Genomic DNA, 16,706 nt, shown 5'->3' on the forward strand with positions numbered 1-16,706 from the left:
ATATATATATATATATATATATATATATATATGTATATATAAACTTTTACATATTTATCTTTTTGCATTAGAACAGTTCATCCCTCAAATTCTTCAGATAGGCCTAAATCTCATTCTCATTGCTGAAGAATGTAAAGAATAAAAAGAAACACAAATACAATAATTATATCCTATTAATTAAGATTTAAAGTATTTATACATAATGGTAGTGTATTTATTCAAATTGCAGTATTTATCTATTTTTGCTGCACTTGGATGCATGGATGCACTACTTGTTCTGGGCATATATGAATACTACATATTCAGACTCATCATATTATTTGACATAGTAGGGAAATATTTAGGCTTGGGGATTGTGTAACGACTGGATGACTTTTGTCAATTTATCACATTAAACACTGTAGACACAGAAGTTGTGTGAGCTGGTTTGGATTGCTAGTGGTTTGTATTATGCCGAGTTCACACTGCACGATTTTAGCCCGATTTTTCACTCGCCGAAAGGTTTTGCGAAATCGCCGACAAATGCCCGAAATCGGAGGCAAATCCAGTCTTGCTCGAGAACTCCGGTCTGATGCATGCGGGTTCTCGCGTTATTTCCTTATCACTTCTCGCGTGTGTTTTGTTGTGAAACGTAATTTGCGGACCAGATCAGTCATGCAGTGTGTAACCTCCTGTCGCCGATCCATCGTGCAATGTGAACACAGCAGCGACTGACTGCTACCTCCGTTAGTCGTGCAGTGTGAAAACCACGGTGACCACACGACTTTGAAAATCGTGCAGTGTGAACTCGGCATTACTCTCCTTTCGCCCTGAGCGGGTTTCTCTCGCTAATGTGTTATGGGCGGGAAATGTAGAAACTTAGATTAATGTCTTTGACTTTGTTGTAATAATAATTAGAATGTAATAATTTATTTATTTTGATTTGGGAGTAAATATAATGCAGACAGTGTTTTCACGAGATTCATTCTTATCTAGCATCTGACATCACTTAAATGGTAGGAATGTGATTATAATTTTTAACCCTTTCTCTTACCTCACCATGCCTCACTCTCAACAAAACAGCTGTACACCAGGATTCAACACGTCCTTACTACACTAGTGAGCTCTTCCTTGCTTTGATTAGCCATTGCACACATTTGAATAACAAAGAATGTCGTCTGGATTCTGAGCAGCACAGTCGCTCGAATTGATCTCCGCCGTCCCTCACTATATTCAATGGCGAGTCAACCTGACCTAGAATTGCTACTTATTACAATATGGACTGAACCATCCGGCCGGATCAAAGAGGGGGGAGGCGAGCACACATCAGCAGCACTCGCTTATCTGTGATGGGGGAACCCATGTTAGTGCCGTGAGCTATTATAATCACTGGTGTTTCATAAGGAAAGGCTGTGACTAGCACGTTTTGGGGAGACGGAATCGCTCGCGAAGCCCCGTCGCGCGGAATCGGACACCCCTCTGTGTTTTTCCAACCGCACACTTTTCACCATTAAAATATAGCGGCTTTTCCCAATCACTGTAAAGGAGTGCAGTCCAAAGGATAAAGGAAATAGAGTATCCTTTTCGCATCTAAAACATATAATGTCGATTAATATAGCAAGAAACATAGCCCTACAAGTGTTATATTGCCTATAAGGACTGGCGTTGATTCTCATAAGAGACCTTTGTGTCGCTGCGGTTATTATTTGATCCAGTGCTATTTTTAACGCATATCACTCGCTCAACAAATACACTGCAGAGTTGATTTAACGCGTTAATTCTAGCGGATCTCTAGCACACAAGAGCCTGCAGGATTTTAAGCTCTCTCTCTCTCTTTGGCCAGGAGCTTGATAAAACAGCTCCCCTCCCCCCAAGCTTTGGCGAAACAGGAACAACTTCTTTGAGAGAGAAAAAAGGGCTGCACAAGTTTGGGACGTCTTGGATCCGCCGTTTGGCCATTTGTAGTCCGGAGCTGAGATTTTTTTTCCTACACCGATTCTTTGGGTTTTACCTAGGATTGTAGGCGCCCTTTGTTAGCGAGAAGGCTCGGGCATCCATGCTCTTGAATTTTTTCTTTGGAAAATGGGATACCTCTAGGATTATAATGAGGGGAATGCGCTCGCTTGTGGAATAACTTCACTTTTTTCCCCCAGTGGGAATTCGCGGAGCCCTGATTTATTTTAGTAATTGCAAATGCAATGGGAAAAGTGCTTTATGTGGAATATTATGTGCTCAACATGGGTAAGATTTGTTGTGCTTTCGTTCATACTTTTCTTCCATACTCGATTGGCCTTGCTCCCATTTAATTATACTTACGAAACCCCAAAGAATGACTCATTTCGGATGAATTGCTTTTAAACGTCACAAATAAATAGTCCAAGTGCTCTTAATTTAATTCGACTGTGTTATATATTTTCCTTAGTCAACATGCATTCATAGTAAGGCACGTATAACTTTCTTGCAAATGCCATTATGGCTGGAGATGCTAAAGGAAGCTTGTTTTCCCACCTCGCGGTTTTCCCTCTCCCATACCTACTTTTCATCTCTACAAATCTCAACTGTTCATTTAAAAACACTTATTTCCGTATACACCGTCCTTATACATTTTAAACACTTCTGTTAGTCTCAAACGCCTTTGCTTCCCCAACTTTCCTCGGTTTTTTGTCCTCTAAAGAGAATCCACCAGGTTACAAGGAAGTTCGTGAGGCCGCCGCTGCGTGTTTTTACAGCTCTCCATTGTTACATCAAGCCCCATTTACTTTTCTTACAATGTTGTTAAAACCCTCGTTTTGAAACCGTATATCCAGCTGAACGTGATACGCAACTCGACTGCAGATATAAATGGTGTTTTGTTGTCTATTAGCTTTCTCTGTGTGCAGGTATCTGTGTTGGGTTACTCGAGAGAGGCCAGTTAACTCTACCCAGGCCTGCACACAGCAGGGTGTATCACAAAAACATAAGCAACCAAGGTGCTTTTGAACTAAATTTTCTTCAGAAGACTGTCAAAATGTGTTTGACCTTAGGAAGTTTTGGTGCTTGAATTGTGTGCAATATAGATAAGGTTGTCACAGTCAAGGAACTCTCATGCTTTGCATATTTGTGATATTATTCAAAAGGAAAGCCCATGTTTGCTGGGTGTGGTTTGCTAAGCATGGATATACAACCTTGAATACTTTATTTATAGGTGTTACAACCTTTGGTTACCCTAGTTTGAACTTAAGTGACTTTTAGTGCATTATGTATGAACATTAAAGGGGTCATATGATGCTTTTTAAAAGATCATTATTTTGTGTATTTGGTGTAACAGAATATGTTGACATGCTTTAATGTTCAAAAAACACATTATTTTTCAAATACTGTACATTATTGTAGGTCCTCTATGCCCCGCCTCTCTCAAACACTTCGTTTTCTACAAAGTCCCTCCTTCCGACAAATGCAGTCTGCTCTGAAGGAAAACTTGAAATCGCATCATATGACCCCTTTAAAGACTGGTCTTGTGTGTAGTGTTGTGAGACTTTGGCTTAAGACTACAATTTAGATATTGATGAGGAATTGTTTATTATTAGCAATAGCATCAAATTTGTTTTATAGTCTGGAGTAAATACTCAGATTGTGTACGAAATTGCTGACTGTATGCTGTTAGGGGTAACAAATTACAGTGTTTTTCTTGGTAAGGACTGACCTTTAAGATAAAGATGCTTTTTGTTGAGTTTAAGAAGTAAGTTCTTCTAACTTAACTACTGTGTGTTTGGGAGCCTAAGCACCAACCACTTTGGATGTTCATTTTTACTTAAAATCGCTAAAGAGAAATTACAGTGTGCTAATGTAACACTTGTTTTCCTCCGTTCTGAACCTTGAATGTCTTGTAGACTACAGCATATAGGTGACCTGAGGGAAATCTTCCCCATTCTTTTAACTAGTCAGAGTGTGTTTAGAGAATGGAATTGTTGTACCTATCCACAAAGTGAGTCATATAATTGCTGCCGTAGGTTTGGTTTTGTCAAGAATTAGCATGCGAAGTTTGTTAGAACGATTGGGGGGGGGAAGGGAGTTCTTACGTTTCTTGGATTTCTTCTGGCAGCAAGCGTTCTATTCGTTTTGGCTTCACCTCGCCACAGCATTCAAATATAATGCCCGGTATTTGTCCCAAGTCACTGTGCAATAAAGAGAAGCCCAATACCAAATTGATTGAAATATTGCATACTGTGATATTTGAGAACAGTTTGGTTTTTCTTTATTGAATCTTTAGTTTCTTGCTGCCGAATGATGTTGAACTGCATTGGCATTATTTGGACCCTCGCTTACAAAAATGGCTTCCTGTTTTTGCCCTCGTTCCTGCACTTTCCATGAAATCTCATCATCGCTTTTATGACTTGCACATAATCTCAGTGCAACCAATTCTACTTGACATCTAAGAATAAATGCTCAAATAAGAAAAATCACACAACAACCTCTACCACCGTCAAGCATCTACCGCTATCTTCAGATCTTCTGTGGTTATGTGTATGTTTGTGGTCTGACTCTGAACTTCTTTTTTTTCTCCACAGGTGTTCGGATAGAGTCTGTGATCTCCTGAGCTCACTGGTTTAATCTACGGGAGAAGAGGCGCTCACAAATTCACACGCTATTTACAGTGGAAATTATTTGCATGGTCTTCAGATGAGGGAGAACGGGAGACTCTGAAACCTGAGGGGTGTTCAAGGTAAGTTAACTATAGTGCAATGCACGCACTGTCTTGTTTTACACAGATCTGAAATGTAGGATTTCATATTTAAGACCTTTTTGGTTTAATACTGCAAAGAAAGACTAACAACATTATTTGACATAAAATCAGTTGTGCTTTTACAGGACCATCATACTGGATGATGGGGGACCCTGCTAATTTATTTGAGTCCATTAAGGAGCAAGGCAGCCTAGATTGATTTTGGGTATATTGATTGATAGAATATGTATATTTAAGTATAAGAATGCATTACTATTTCTCATGCTTGAGATTATGGATGTGAGTTTGTTCTATAGACAAGACTGATTGTTTCATTGAGGAGAAGTTTTCTATTGGTTTTAAAGGAATAGTTCGCCCAAAGATTCCTAACTTGCTTTCTTCCGTCGAACACAAAAGGAGAAATTTGAGCAATGTTTTAGCTGCATTTTTCCATGCTGTTACAATTAATGGAGACAAAAAGGAAGTAGAAGCATCATAAAAGTAGTCATGCACTATATTCCAATTCATATAATTTTTTTGTGTGTGTCAGACAAACCAAATTTGAAGTTATTCACTGCTAGTTCCTCAAGAACAAGAGTGATCTGTTTTGTGAATTAATTGCTCAGCACGGTTTTGTGAACCAGCTCAACCAATTAATGCAAAATATTCGCTTAAAAGAATAGTGCTGTTAATGTTGGCTTCAAGAGATTTGGTGCATTTGCATTCTTGGTGAAGCTTAAAACACCATTCCCAATTAATTGCTATTGCATGGAAGAGAATGACAAGTACATTCTTTAAAATTTCCCCATAATATATCATAAGGGTTTGGTATGACATGAGAGTGAGTAAATGATGACAATTTTCATTGTTGACCTAACTAGTCTATTCATTTAAGTAGAATTGTGGAGTTCCTGCTGGTGCATAAATGTGTAAAAATCCAGTCCATGTAGCAACATGTTAAAAAACAAAAACACCCTAGCATTGTGTTGTTGAGTTTTGCTTGGGTAAGCATCACTCCATTTTTTTTAATTTATGAAAGTATAATTTAAGTCTAATAAGACATAGGCACCTTGAATTTCTTTTGCTTTTGGCGCTGATTATTTTCACTGTATAGATGTTACAAAGCACCTATGGAATTTATCTGCTGCATTTAAACATGCCAATTATTGAAAGTGAGTTTGGGAGAAAGTTTATGGGAAACAATGATTTGATTGTTTCTTCTGATGCAATTTTAGTGTCTTGCTCTTTCAGTGTCTGTCCCACTCTCATATTTGGCAGATATTGCTGGTATTCTGTATCACAGGCTTGGCTGTAGTTGTGGTATGCCCAGAGGTGACTGATGCTAACAACCTACTGTCCTTTGGCCAACAATAACTGTAGCCGTTTACTGTGAATTGTGTTTGTGATGCATGAGTAAACTTATTATTCTTATGTTGGTTTTGAAAACACAAATTCTCAGAAATAATCAAAACTTAGATGTGTAAGTAAAACAAGGTTTTTTGTTTTAAAGGATTCCTTCCAGTTTATTTGCCATTCCTTTTTTTTTTTGTAATTAAAAGAGCTGCTAAGACATTTGGATTAATATCCTCTTTTGTGTTCCACTGGAGAAAGAAGGTCATATATGTTTGAAAAAACGCCATTTTAATTTTGGGTGAACTAATACTTTTTCAGTATAGGCCAAACTAGACTGACTCATTGAAGGGTGAAGAGCCACCAAAATGTCAATGTTGTAGCTCAAACTTGTTTGTAAAACATATGTTTTTGGTCTGCCCAAATTTTAATGTTATGAGACATACTTTGATTTTGTAAGATGGACCCAAGAAAAACCTTTTAAGATTTTATCGCATAGTACATTTGAAGGGATAGTTCACCCAAAAATGAAAATTCTGTCATTAATTACTCACCCTCATGTCGTTTTAAACCCGTAAGACCTTTGTTCATCTTCAGAACACAAATTAAGATATTTCTGATTAAATCCGAGAGCTCTCTGACCCTCCCATAGACAGCAAGGGAACTACCACGGTCAAGGCACAGAAACGTAGTAAGGACATCGATGAAATAGTCCATGTGACATCAGTGGTTCAACCTGTATGTTATGAAGCTTCGAGAATACTTTTTGTGTGCAAAGAAAACAAAAATAACCATTGTGGAGAGTATCATGACGCACGCGCTTGTTTCCGGTTCATGTATACAACGCATGTGCATTGCGCTGCTGCTCATTGTAGAGAGTATCATGACGCACGCGCTTGTTTCCGGTTCATGTATACAACGCATGTGCATTGCGCTGCTGCTTACGTAACACGCACATGCGTTTTTTACATGAATCGGAAGCAAGCGCATGCGTCATTATGATACTCTCCACAATGGCAGCACGCCGCTGCAGATTGGATGAGGAGAAGAATTGTTGAATAAAGCCGTTATTTTTGTTTTCTTGGCGCACAAAAAAATATTCTCGTAGCTTCCTAAAATTACGGTTGAACCCCTGATGTCACAAGGACTATTTCATCAATGTCTTTGCTACGTTTATGTGCCTTGATCGCGGTAGTTCCCTTGCTGTCTATGGAGGGTCAGAGAGCTCTCGGATTTCATCAAATATCTTAATTTGTGTTCCAAAGATGAATGAAGGTCTCACGGGTTTGGAACAACATGAGTGTGAGTAATTAATGGCAGAATTTTTTATTTTTGGGTGAACTATCCCTTTAAATGATCTTTTATAGAGTTGTATGTAAAATTGTTTAGTCTTTTTTTTTTCTAAATTGAAATATATAAAATGTTTATATTTATTGTGTTTGTTTGAATTAGGGCTGAAAAGATTAGTCAACATTATAGACGATGGCAACAAAAACATTTTTTATGATATGGCCTAATGTAAGAGCCTGCAATAAAATGTATTGGCCAGTGTGGCGCTGTAGCACAAGACTAATTATTATTGTTAAATAATTGTTTATCATTTTCAAAAACGTAAGTGATTTATCTTGTTTTATTTATTAGTTAGAAAATATTTAACTCAATATTTTAACTTATTGCGAAAGCAAAGAGCCTACCAATTAATCTGTGAAATAATCGATAAGTCGATTAGTCGTTGTAATAATTGTTAGATTAATCGATTATCAAAATAATTAGTTGCAGCTGTATGTTGAATCTATGTCTGCAAAGCTGGTATGGCAATGCATTTAAATACAACAACAAATAGGCCTAACTTTGTCTGAATTGACAAGTAAACCGAGTAATTTTAAATGTAAGTACTTGACTTGTGAGTATATGAGTGAATGCTGATGATTGTCTGGATGTGAAAGTCTGTGTTTGAAGTATGAAGTGTTTCTAGACTACTAATTAGAATATATCAATGTTATTGTCTGGCAGTGTTGAATGAGGCTTGTCTACTTTTGACGGCAAAGAACTGTATTAAAGTTTTTGTGTGACTTGAGTTGGGACCCTGAAAGTTGAGTTGTCCGTGTACAACGTCAGACACCTACACACAAAATGCCAACCTGTAATCACTGGTACAGCCTTTACGCCTGTCCTTTTCAGTGCCAATGAAATGCTCTTTAATGTGTGTGCTTTGAGCTGAATGTTGTCACTGTATGTCTGGAACCAGTATGGTGAGAATAGTTTATAGTGCTTGTTTGTCTGTGAATGGGTTTTTTGTGAATTCTTTGCGATGACTTGCCCGTTTGCTTGTGTGCTCTTTGATTAGTGCCATCCCCTCTTTCAGGTCTGTGTATGTTAGTTTGTGGTTTGCATTTCCTTTGCAGTTCATAATTAAAGGTGATTTTGATAAATGTGCAGGAGGATTTTATAAACCCCACTGGCCACAGCGGAAATCCTGCCCTTTAACCGGGGCTGGTCATACTTTTCTTTATTGGTTGTCTTGTTGCCAGGGTTACCTCACTGAATTATGAGTGTCATTTATCTCTGCCAAACTTCTAAAACCCAGTTTTTTTTTAAAGTTTATAATCGCAGGTTAATCTGATATAGCATTGAGTTCATTGGAAAAGTTTTGACCAAAAATCCAAATGCTTGTTTTGCATAAAGTGGAAGCAAACAAGCAGTTGCTTGTTTAAAATGAGCTTGTTTCTCCTGGAAAAATAGGATTTGCATGTGTAAATGTTTAGACTGTTTTTGCTTGTCGCATAGAGCTAACTAGATTTATTTTATTATCTTTGAGAATATAAATCATTACAAGCTTGCATTATAATTGGTCTTTTAAAGATGTGATGGAAGTAGAGGCAGATATTTTTTTTTTTATGTATTGAGAATATCTGAGTGAAACAGGAAAAAAGTAGGGCAGGTACTTGGTTATATTGGATGGAGACCAATGTCAATAGACGCTTATGTTAGATTGAAAAAAAGGGGTGGAGTTTAAACAGATTAAATGATTGGACAAGCCCAGCATGTGTCACTGGAGTGAAGTCTGTGATTTTAGCAATCTTTGATTCAAAATTAAGAGCTCAATTTTTCAAAACATGTATGGACATGGATGTCCATACATGGACATGGACATGGACAAAACATGGATGAATCATTCACAATAAGATTAATAACATGCATTTAGAAATTAATAGGTTGCATTTTCATTTCATGTCAACTGTAGGGTTCAGCACTGATAGTTGTACATTGATAGACCCTGTTATGTTATTTGATGGCAAATTATTTATGTAAATCCATTTTTGCACTTGCAAATCAAATATGGTTTTGTTAAACAAGTAAATGAGTGAGTTAGTTATTCCTGATGAAATGTTTACACTTTGTATTAACATCCATCTAGGTGTATCCGACCACAAGTGGTCACGTGACATGCATAATGTCTCAAATGTGTCTCCTACGACCACTTGTGATCGACTTTACTCACAAATGAGTCTCTTGTTTTTTGTTTTTTTTAGTTCTTGTAGTTGAACTATGTTTGCTGAAACCATTGCCTGATTGACAGATGAGTGCAATGGTTGACTGACAGAGGAGTAGGTAGTTTTGCATCAGGGTGCATAGTGTAAATGTGATGTGGACTACCTCCCACTACAGTTTGGATCACAAAACATTTTGGATGCGTTGTATGTAGGTCTGACCACTTGTAATCAGATCACCTGAGACTGAAGTTGTAAACGGGGCCTAAAATGCATTACTCTTGTAGAATGGCATGGATTGAACTCATTATAATCTAATTCAGTTTGTGTTAGACAAAGCAGAAGCCTACACCTGTGTTTGCTTACCTCATAGTACTACCAAAATGCAGTATAGTATTATTTTTGCAGTTTTGTTAATTCTTTTTGTATCATTCTTTGAAGTACTATCCCTGTTGAAAAAAAAAAGAATAAAATGTTAAAACCAGGCTATGCTGGTTTTAGATGGATGTGGTTGGTTTATCTGGTCAAGCTGGTCTCCCAGTCTGACCAGCTAAAAAAATGCTCATAAACCCTCTAAAACCAGCTTGCTAAACCAGCTGACCAGGCTAGGAGACCAACTTAAGACCAGCTATTTTTTAGTTTTAGCTATTTTTTTTAAAGAGGGATGTAAATAACAAGATATATGAATGCAGTAATCATTCAGTACCATAGTATATATTGAAATAATGTCTGATATCATCTTTGTACTATGGTCCTGCTGCCATAGCACGGTTTTGTGAGAGTGATTTTCTTCAGTCTTTTCATTTTACCTTATACAGGGCTCCAGACTAATTCTTCCCACTGGTCGGTATTTTGCGACTAACTTTTTCAGTTGGTCACACGAGCACATGATTTGGTCGCGATATTATTTTTTTTGCGCTACAACATGGGATTAATCAATGCATGCTTTTATCATAGTTTATAGTTATATGGTAACGAAAGTGTTCAACATTCAACCCGTTCTTTTTCATCAGTATTATTTGTGATTTGAATTTTGTGAATGGGAGATCCTCTTTTGCTGTGTTATAAGCCGGGCTTGGGGTGCTTTCACTTTCTAATTTGCGATATTGTTGTCACGTTTTACAAGAAAAGATAATTGTCTGTTTTGCTTATATCTATACACCTTTTACAGAACGTTTAGCAAACACTGAGGAATCAAATTTAAAAAATAAAATAAAAGGGAGCCTCCATAGCGTATAATGTGAGGTAAACAGCAAAGATAACAAACTTTTCAAAATGAAAACAAAAAGAAAAGTAAAACTAAACTTGCTGTCGTTGACAGTGCTTGCATGTTTTTTCCCCCACAAGAATACCAACATTCACCTTCTCTGGTTTAAGAAGCGGTCTTTTACTTTACTTTAGCTTGAAAACCATCCATCGTTTCCATCGTTGAACAACGCGGTGGTTGCGCCAGTGCGACCACACACAAAATTTAGTCGCACAGGCAGAAAAAATGGTCGCAAAATGCGACCATTTGGTCGCAGTCTGGAGCCCTGTTATAGTTGGTTTGCTGGTAGAGTGTTGGGGAGTATATCTATTAAACAGTTCAGAAAATGCCCTGAAATTTAATTTGTAGTTTAAATTTGCAGATTAGAAGTTGAGTGTTGTGTAATAGTGTAATCATTGTCTGCTCTCAGACAGAATATAGCAGCATTAAATCGACCTGCAGTTCACCAACTCTGTTAGCCAAATTGTAGCCTCAAGCGAATGATGAGAGCAAGAACTTCTACCTCCTGCTAACCACATTTATACAGCGGTAAAGTGCACACATATGATCAAATCTTTTAACTGAAAAGCTTTTTATATCAGTATGAAATTGTTTAAAAACATCATTTTTGCACTTAGTCGTAATGTACAATTTAGTATTTGAATTAGCAATGTTTATCAGCGTATTTCATAGCGATACATAGCAAAACCTTAAATTGACGCACTTGTATTAGCATTTTTATTCTACTTTTCATGCCAGTCTAAATAATAAAAAAAAAAGATTTAGCCAACGGTAGTTTTAACCATATTTGCATTAGCAGTCTCTACTTTTTAGGCTCTTTTGCTGGCTAGCAGTATTCGTAACCATATTCATCTGAGAGAGTAGCGCTCTCAATATGCAAGCGTCATTAAATGCTAATCATGGCCGCTGGGTGCTGTGCTGCAGAAATAAGCTTTTTGGTCTCACGGTGTCTCACTGGTGACCAAGTAACCCTGTCCTGACACAGTCTCGCTGGCTTCTCCCCTACAGGCCAGCGCACCATCTGTCAACCCTCACAGCTGTCATCCAGAGCAGCTTTAACCAAAAAGACTCTTTTTAATCTCTGTGCGAAACCATACTGCTCTGCTAATCTTAGTGCACTTGCTATTCTGCCAAGCTTATTTTTGGAATTAGGATCAGGGATGCTCCTTTACCTTCTGTACAGATGGTGTTTGTTTTTGTATTGTAATATTGTTCAAGCTACTGCACAGTGGGACTATGGAGTAATGTTGATTCATGTAGACAAAGCCCCCAACCATCTCGTCTGTCTTGGCTTACTTATTCACCATGTATTTTTGAGTGGCAGGCGGACAGTTAAGAGTAGGGATGGGAATCTTAAAGTGATAGTTCACCCAAAAATAAAAATTGTGTCATTAATAAAACCCGTAAAATTACGGTTGAACCACTGATGTTACATGGACTGTTTTAACGATGTCCTTACTACCTTTCTGGACCTTGAACGTGTCAGATGCGTTGCTGACTATACAGGGTCAGAAAGCTTTCGGATTTCATCAAAAATATATTAATTTGTGTTCCGAAGATGAACAAAGGTCTTATGGGTTTGGAATGACATGAGGGTGAGTAATTAATGACAGAATTTTCATTTTTGGGTGAACTATCCCTTTAAGCAATTGATTGATTCTAGCCGGAGTGGCATTTGATGGTAACTTTACTGTCCTACGAAGCCACAAGAGAGGAGTTGTGAGTAGCGAAGCAGCTGACACTGATAGATCACGTGACGATGGCAACATGGCAGATATAGTACACCCAAATTTCATTCATACTGCACATATTCATACTAAATAGAAAAGAAGTGCCCAGTCCTGGTCCTAGAAATCTACCCTCATCAAACACAACCTCTGATATAGAACATACTTTTTTTAATAGTCAGAAGTAAGTTTCAAAGCAAAAGTGATACCTACTGGACAGTAAACTATTTTGGATGCATCAGATATGTTGGTCACAACTTAAAGGGGTCATAGGATGCTACATGCATTTTTACAAGTTGTTTGAACTGAAATGTGTGTTGGCAGTGTGTGTACACAACCACCCTATAATGATAAAAATCCACCCAGTGTTTTTTTTTTTTATCTACTCAAAATCTTTACCCCTTTCTCAAATCGAGCCAATCTCAGATAGATGTAGACAAGAATGACTCCTAAGAGATTGAGGTGTTCTGTTGTTGGATGTAATAATGAGCATAGCAGTCATCATTTACTCCTGACATCTGAGCTGCTGAAGACGCAGTGGATTACGTTTGCTTCTGAAGGGAATGCGCCCCCGATCTACCTAAATGCGTCTGTTCGCGCGAATCATTCGTTATCCAGCTTCACCTACAGAAGAAGTGAGTATAAGGTTTTTTTAAAGAATCTTTGCAATTCGCCTTTCCTAATAATGTGCTAATTAGCAAGTTTCACGATGAATGCAGCCAAAGTAAACAATCTCTCAGAGAGCTGCTCGGAAGAGAGGGGTGGGGTCAGCAGAGCTCATTAACATTTAAAGGAAAATGCTACAAAACTGCGTGCTCTGAAAAGAGCTGTTTTTGACAGGGTAAAAAAGGTGTTTTTTTACACTACCATTGAGAAATTTTAACCAAACTATGTTACAGACTTTCCATTAAGACCCTAAAGAATCATATCAACTTGTGGAAAATGGGCATCCTATGACCCCTTTAAAACTTCTCTTTAATGTTTTCCTTTATACCACAGGGCTGTTGAATGCTTGATTCAGATTGGTTGACGAATGTTCAAAGACAGGGCTCCAGACAAAAAATCGAGTAAGGAGCCATTGGCTCCCATAAGAAAAAAACGTACACAAGAATAAACATGTTTTATTAAGTTGGCTTGAGAAAGTCTACTATTTAAACGTATTATTATTCTTCTGAGCCAAAATTTAAACACTATCTCCTCCTACTGAAAAACCAGCTAAAACCCGCCTAAGCTGATTGGCTGCTTTGGCTGGTTTTAAAGTGGTTTTGGCAACTTTTTAGCTAGTCAGGCTGGTCTTAGCTGGTCAAGCTGGTCAAGCTGTGAGACCTGCTAAAAGACCAACCAAGCTTAACCCAGATATTTTCAACTTAAACCAGCTAAGACTAGGCAACCAGCCTAAGCTGGTTTTAGCTGGTTTTTAGCTGGGTTTTTACTGAATCAACTGGGTTTAGCTGTTTTTTAGCTGGGTTTTTTACTGAATCTACTGGTTTTAGATAGTTTTAACTGTATTAGCATAGAAACATGCAAACAACATGCTAGTAATTTGCTAATCATGCTAAAACATGCTAGTAACATGTTAATCATGTTAGAAACAAGCTAGCAAACATGCTAGTAACATGCTAATCATGTTAACAATGTGCTAGTAACATGCTAATCATGCTAGAAACAAGCTAACAAACATGCTAGTAACTTGCTAATCATGCTAAAAACATGCTAGTAACTTGCTACTCATGCTAACACAATGCTAGTAACATGCTAATCATGCTAACAAAATGCTAGTAACATGCTATTAACTTGCTAATCATGTTAACAACATGTTAGTAACTTGCTAATCATGCTAGAAACATGCTAGCAACTTTTTAAAAACATGTTAGAAACATGCTAGCATTATGCTAGTAACATGCTAATCATGTTAAAATCATGCTAGTAACATGCTAATCATGCTAGCAACATGCTAGTAACTTGCTAATCATGTTGACAACAAGCTAGTAACTTGCTAATCATGTTAACAAAATGCTAGTAACCTGCTAGAAACATGCTAGTAACTTGTTACTTATGCTAATAAAATGATAACACCAATGCTAGTAACATGATAATCATGTTAACAACATGCTAGTAACATGCTAATCATGTTAGAAACATGCTAGTAATTTGCTAATCATGCTAACAAAATGCTAAGACCATGCTAGTAACATGTTAATCATGCTAGCAACATGTTAGTAACTGGCTAATAATGCTAAAAACATGCTAGTAACACGTTAATCATGCTAGAAACATGCTAGTAACTTGCTAATCATGCTAACATGTTAACCATGTTAGAAACATGTTAGTAACATGCTAATCATGCTAGCAACATGCTAATAACATGTTAATTGTGCTAGCAACATGTTATTAACATGTTAATCATGTTAAAAACATGTTAGCAACATGCTAGTCATGCTAGAAACAGCCTAGCAACCACCCCAGGTACCCTAGCAATACGTTTTATATCTATTTTTCTGATAGACTTTATTGCCTTGAAAACATTCAAACTTTCTGGCTAGGCTTTTTCGAGCCAACTTAAAGTTTGTCTACAAACTTTACTCATCTAGTTTATTTTTTATTTTTTTTTTTACATTTTAATATTTCAATCATACTGTCTTGTTTATGTCTAATCTTTTCTTGACTTTATCAGCATTTTAATCCATCTTGTAGATGACCTGGAAACTAAGATTCACTTAAAGTGGGAACTAAATTTCTTTTCCAACTTGAAATATACAGTCACAAAGAATTGTTCATTACACAGAATCTGTACCAATATCATGGACCATAAGCATCACTTTGCCACTGAGTGTAGTTTGGGCTTTTCCTCAATGCATCCTATAAGTGTTGTCATATGTCTCTCACACATTCAGTCTGTTTTTCTTCATTAGTAAAATGCAATTTTGTATGAGTTGAATCATGTAGACATAGGCCTGTCACGATAACAACTTTTGTTGTGCGATATATTGCCCCAGAAATAATTGCGATAAGCGATATTATTGCCATTTTTTAATGTAACAGCATAATGATGCAAGAAGGCCTACCTGTCATTCCAAATGACAACAAACTTTTAATTTTTAAGAATATTTAGATCATGGAAATTAGGTATCAAAATACTAGATACCTTAAAAAACCTGAATAAATAGTAAATAAACATTTTTTAACAAAAAGTGCAAAGTAGCAAGAAGAAAAAAAGAAAAATGCACAAATAACTTGTATGGAGATTTTTCCATCTACAGATTTTTTTCCTGACCTTCTTTTCTCCGTAAATTAAGACTTAGCAGTCAGATGTCCGTATGCACAAAGGCACAGATCCCTAAACAAGACCATATCTGCAGATGAAACTTTGTTTGTAGACCCATTTTTTAAACTTGAACTAGCACCTCATGACTACACCATGTTATGTACGAGAAGCTGCAAAAGGCACAGGCGCAAGTGGAATGTACAAAACATGGTGACATTAATTTTTAAGTAAATATAATGTGCGATATATTGCGTCACCAAAAATGATTGAGGTCATGGACATATATTGCGCGATAAGTCGATATATTGATTATTGCGACAGGCCTATGTAGACAGCAGGTGAAGTAAAAATATTAATATCCAATAGCGCATAAATATAGCAAAATGCTCTTCTTTATAGTTATTTTTCTAGCTGACTGATGAGATTATGGACACCGAATGATTATTGAGGTAAATGTATTATTACCTTGAAAATTGCAATGTTTACAAGCTTTACATGTTTTCCGCAGTTTGAAACACTGAATGAGCTTTTACATGAGACATTTCAGTAGGTTGTACTGTAGGCTCTCTTATAAAATATCCTACTTTTTGATGTTAATTCATGTTCATTAAGTGCCGCTTGAACTGAGGCGCTAAAGCGATCGAAATATGCAAATTCATTTTCTGCCAGCAGGAGGCGCTTTTAGAGCGGGAGAGATAGAGGTTTCTCCGGTACCGGCTGTACACAAAGAAGCGCTCCGCTCACAAACGCTGCTTTATCAGGCATTACATGTAAGATGAAATGAAAATGACATCGAAAATTTTCTGAAGACAGTCGGTTTCCTTCTGAAATACAGTTTTCAGGTTTATATCTTACAGTAATAGTCTGTTTGCAAAGCCTGCTGCAAAACTGTTACTGATTTACAGTGAAATTTACCGAACAAGCA

General features: G+C 37.1%; 1 protein-coding gene across 4 annotated transcripts in view; it reads left to right on the top strand.

Annotated features, from left to right (window-relative positions):
* Positions 1-16,706, top strand: part of LOC107746285 (B-cell CLL/lymphoma 9 protein-like) — a 130,484-nt gene that overhangs the window by 61,603 nt on the left and 52,175 nt on the right. For 3 of the 4 annotated variants that reach the window (XM_016560428.1, XM_016560426.1, XM_016560429.1), the window contains exons 1-2: positions 1,576-2,220; positions 4,527-4,681. The gene's annotated coding sequence lies outside the window, so the exon portion shown is untranslated. Of the gene's footprint in view, positions 1-1,575; positions 2,221-4,526; positions 4,682-16,706 lie in introns of those variants that run through there. The other variant, XM_016560427.1, reaches the window with a different exon arrangement.

This window comes from Sinocyclocheilus rhinocerous, unplaced genomic scaffold (genome assembly GCF_001515625.1).
Source record: "Sinocyclocheilus rhinocerous isolate Xijiao unplaced genomic scaffold, SAMN03320098_v1.1 scaffold798, whole genome shotgun sequence".
In the NCBI taxonomy this organism is placed as follows: domain Eukaryota; kingdom Metazoa; phylum Chordata; class Actinopteri; order Cypriniformes; family Cyprinidae; genus Sinocyclocheilus; species Sinocyclocheilus rhinocerous.